Raw genomic sequence first — 4,986 nt, 5'->3', positions numbered from 1 at the left:
TCAAATAAGATAAAAAGAAGAGAATATGCAATGAATCTCAAAAACATCTGTGAAGATCAGTATTAATTAGATGAGCGGGGCTTTAAGCTTTTTGCCTCTGAATAGGTTTGGCATCTCACTCTATCCTTTGAAATTCAGAATGGTTGGCTTCTTTAGGAACTTAGAATCCAGATAGTGTTAATGATTCTCCTAGTAAAGTATGATGATTCTTGAACAAAGCTTACTTATTGAGTCTTGGCTGTGGCCCAAAGCACTCTGTCTTCCAGTATTACCACCGGATACATACATGCCACAGACACATAATTGGGTGAACCTTTTCAGATTGTGACTCAGCTTTGCTAAAGTCCCCAATTAGAGGTGTCCAGGGTTCTTAAGCACACTCTTATTTGCCTTGGATCACAACTCTTATTTCTCTATATTTTTTCGTTTTCTTTTCTTTTTTTTTCGATTTTTTTTTAATGCTTTTTTCTTGCTTCAAGAATCATTTTAATGATTTTTCAGATCCTCAGTAACATGTCTCCTTTTTCATCATTCTTTCAAGAGCCAACATTCATGAACCACAAATTCAAGATACATATGCACTGTTTAAGCATACATTCAGAGAACAAAAATATTGCCACCACATCAAAATAATTAAACTGTTATAAAATTCAAAATTCATGCAATTCTTCCTTTTTCAATTAAGCACATTTTTATTCAAGAAAGGTGATGGATTCATAGGACATTCATAACTTTAAGGCATAGACACTAAGACACTAATGATCACAAGACACAAACATGGATAAACATAAGCATAAAATTCGAAAAACAGAAGAATAAAGAACAAGGAAATCAAAGAACGGGTCCACCTTAGTGATGGCGGCTCTTTCTTGCTCTTGAAGATCCTATGGAGTGCTTGAGCTCCTCAATGTCTCTTCCTTGTCTTTGTTGCTCCTCCCTCATGATTCTTTGATCTTCTCTAATCTCATGAAGGATGATGGAGTGTTCTTGATGCTCCACCCTTAGTTGTCCCATGTTGGAACTTAATTCTCCTAGGGAGGTATTTAATTGCTCCCAATAGTTTTGTGGAGGAAAGTGCATCCCTTGAGGAATCTCAGGGATCTCATGATGAGTGGGATCTCTTGTGTGCTCCATCCTCTTCTTAGTGATGGGCTTGTCCTCATCAATGGGAGTGTCTCCCTCTATGTCAACTCCCACTGAATAACAGAGGTGACAAATGAGATGAGGAAAGGCTAACCTTGCCAAGGTAGAGGACTTGTCCGCCACCTTATAGAGTTCTTGGGCTATAACCTCATGAACCTCTATTTCTTCTTCCAATCATGATGCTATGGATCATGATAGCCCGGTCTATGGTAACTTCGGACCGGTTGCTAGTGGGAATGATTGAGCGTTGTATGAACTCTAACCATCCTCTAGCCACGGGCTTGAGGTCATGCCTTCTTAATTGAACCGGCTTTCCTCTTGAATCTCTCTTCCATTGGGCGCCCTCTTCACATATGACTGTGAGGACTTGGTCCAACCTTTGATCAAAGTTGACCCTTCTAGTGTAAGGATGCTCATCTCCTTGCATCATAGGCAAGTTGAACGCCACCCTCACACTCTCCGGACTAAAATCCAAGTATTTCCCCCGAACCATAGTAAGATAATTCTTGGGATTCGGGTTCACACTTTGGTCATGGTTCTTGGTGATCCATGCATTGGCATAGAACTCTTGAACCATCAAGATTCCGACTTGTTGAATGGGGTTGGTAAGAACTTCCCAACCTCTTCTTCGGATCTCATGTCGGATCTCCGGATATTCACCCTTTTTGAGTGAAAAAGGGACCTCGGGGATCACCTTCTTCAAGGCCACAACTTCATAGAAATGGTCTTGATGCACCCTTGAGATGAATCTCTCCATCTCCCATGATCGGAGGTGGAAGCTTTTGCCTTCCCTTTCCTCTTTCTAGAGGTTTCTCCGGCCTTGGATGCCATAAATGGTTATGGAAAAACTAAAAGCAATGCTTTTACCACACCAAACTTAAAATGTTTGCTCGTCCTCGAGCAAAAGAAGAAAGAAGAGAGTAGAGAAGAAGAAATGGAGGAGAAGGAGAGGGCTTTGTGTTCGGCCAAAAGGGAGAAGAAGTAGTGTTTAGGTGTGTGAAAATGAAGGAGTGAAGGAGGGTTTATATAGGAGAGGGGGAGAGAGAGGTTCGGCCATTTGAGGGTGGGTTGGGTGGGAAAGTGGTTTGAATTTGAATGGTGAGGTAGGTGGATTTTATGAAGGATGGATGTGAGTGGTGAAGAGAAAGATGGGATTTGATAGGTGAGGGGTTTTTGGGGAAGAGGTATTGAGGTGATTGGTGAAGAAGAGAGAGAGTGGAGGGTAGGTGGGGATCCTGTGGGGTCCACAGATCCTGAGGTGTCAAGGAAAAGTCATCCCTGCACCAAATGGCATTCAAAATCACGTTTTGAGCCATTTCTGGCGTTAAACGCCGGGCTGGTGCCCATTTCTGGCGTTTAACGCCAGCATCTTGCCCCTTTCTGGCGTTTAACGCCAGTCTGGTGCCCCTCTCTGGCGTTAAACGCCCAGAATGGTGCCAGACTGGGCGTTAAACGCCCACCAGCTAACCTCACTGGCGTTTAAACGCCAGTGGGTGCGTCCTCCAGGGTGTGCTGTTTTTCTTCCTGTTTTTCATTCTGTTTTTGCTTTTTTCATTGTTTTTGTGACTTCTTATGATCATCAACCTACAAAAAAGATAAAATAACAAAAGAAAATAGTTAATTATAAAACATTGGGTTGCCTCCTAACAAGCGCTTCTTTAATGTCATTAGCTTGACAGAGGACTCTCATGGAGCCTCAGAAATGCTCAGAACCGTGTTGAACCTCCCAACACCAAACTTAGAGTTTGAATGTGGGGGTTCAACACCAAACTTAGAGTTTGGTTGTGGCCTCCCAACACCAAACTTAGAGTTTGACTGTGGGGGCTCTGTTTGGCTCTGTTTTGAGAGAAGCTCTTCATGCTTCCTCTCCATGATGACAGAGGGGTATCCTTGGGCCTTAAACACCAAGGATTCTTCATTCACTTGATGATCAACTCTCCTCTATCAACATCAATCACAGCCTTTGCTGTGGCTAGGAAGGGTCTGCCAAGGATGATGGATTCATCCATGCACTTCCCAGTCTCTAGGACTATGAAATCAGTAGGGATGTAATGGTCTTCAACTTTTACCAGAACATTCTCTACAAGTCCATAGGCTTGTTTTCTTGAGTTGTCTGCCATCTCTAGTGAGATTTTTGCAGCTTGCACCTCAAAGATCCCTAACTTCTCCATTACAGAGAGGGGCATGAGGTTTACACTTGACCCTAAGTCACACAAGGCCTTCTTGAAGGTCATGGTGCCTATGGTACAAGGTATAGAAAACTTCCCAGGATCCTGCCTCTTTTGAGGCAGTTTCTGCCTAGACAGGTCATTCAGTTCTTTGGTGAGCAAAGGGGATTCATCCTCCCAAGTCTCATTTCCAAATAACTTGTCATTCAGCTTCATGATTGCTCCAAGGTATTTGGCAACTTGCTCTTCAGTGACATATTCGTCCTCTTCAGAGGAAGAATACTCATCAGAGCTCATGAATGGCAGAAGTAACTCCAATGGAATCTCTATGGTCTCATTTTGAGCCTCAGATTCCCATGGTTCCTCATTGGGGAACTCATTGGAGGCCAGTGGACGTCCAATGAGGTCTTCCTCAGTGGCGTTCACTGCCTCTTCTTCCTCCCAGAATTTGGCCATGTTGATGGCCTTGCACTCTCCTTTTGGATTTTCTTCAGTATTGCTTGGGAGAGTACTTGGAGGGAGTTCAGTAATTTTCTTGCTCAGCTGTCCCACTTGTCCTTCCAAATTCCTAATGGAGGACCTAGTTTCAGTCATGAAACTTTGAGTGGTTTTGATTAGATCAGAGACCATAGTTGCTAAGTCAGAGGTATTCTGCTTAGAACTCTCTGTCTGTTGCTGAGAAGATGATGGAAAAGGCTTGCTATTGCTAAACCTGTTTCTTCCACCATTATTGTTATTGAAACCTTGTTGAGGTCTCTGTTGATCCTTCCATGAAAGGTTTGGATGATTCCTCCATGAAGGATTATAGGTGTTTCCATAGGGTTCTCCCATGTAATTCACCTCTTCCATTGAAGGGTTCTCAGGATCATAAGCTTCTTCCTCAGATGAAGCTTCCTTAGTACTGCTTGGTGCATTTTGCATTCCAGACAGACTTTGAGAAATCATATTGACTTGTTGAGTCAATATTTTGTTCTGAGCCAATATGGCATTCAGAGTATCAATCTCAAGAACTCCTTTCTTCTGACTAGTCCCATTGTTCACAGGATTTCTTTCAGAAGTGTACATGAATTGGTTATTTGCAACCATTTCAATCAGTTCTTGAGCTTCAGTAGGCGTCTCCTTCAGATGAAGAGATCCTCCAGAAGAGCTATCCAAAGACATCTTGGACAGTTCAGAGAGACCATCATAGAAAATACCTATGATGCTCCATTCAGAAAGCATATCAGTGGGACACTTTCTGATCAATTATTTGTATCTTTCCCAAGCTTCATAGAGGGATTCTCCTTCCTTCTGTCTGAAGGTTTGGACTTCCACTCTAAGCTTACTCAATTTTTGAGGTGGAAAGAACTTTGCCAGGAAGGCATTGACTAGCTTTTCCCAAGAGTCCAGGCTTTCTTTAGGTTGAGAATCCAACCATGTTCTAGCTCTGTCTCTTACAGCAAAAGGGAATAGCGTAAGTCTGTAGACCTCAGGGTCAACCCCATTAGTCTTGATAGTGTCACAGATTTGCAGGAACTCAGCTAAAAACTGATGAGGATCTTCCAATGGAAGTCCATGGAACTTGCAGTTCTGTTGCATTAGAGAAACTAATTGAGGCTTAAGCTCAAAGTTGTTTGCTCCAATGGCAGGGATAGAGATGCTTCTCCCATAGAAGTCGGGAGTAGGTGCAGTAAAG

General features: G+C 42.7%; 1 non-coding gene across 1 annotated transcript; it reads left to right on the top strand.

The window, feature by feature from the left end:
• The first annotated feature begins 4,526 nt into the window (after positions 1–4,526).
• LOC114927413 (small nucleolar RNA R71) lies at positions 4,527–4,634 on the top strand. The gene has a single exon (XR_003817701.1). It is a non-coding gene; the product is annotated as a small nucleolar RNA R71 (small nucleolar RNA).
• Positions 4,635–4,986: the final 352 nt, after the last annotated feature.

Source organism: Arachis hypogaea, unplaced genomic scaffold (genome assembly GCF_003086295.3).
Source record: "Arachis hypogaea cultivar Tifrunner unplaced genomic scaffold, arahy.Tifrunner.gnm2.J5K5 arahy.Tifrunner.gnm2.scaffold_591, whole genome shotgun sequence".
Lineage (NCBI taxonomy): Eukaryota > Viridiplantae > Streptophyta > Magnoliopsida > Fabales > Fabaceae > Arachis > Arachis hypogaea.
This window is presented reverse-complemented; position numbering and strand designations above follow the sequence as displayed.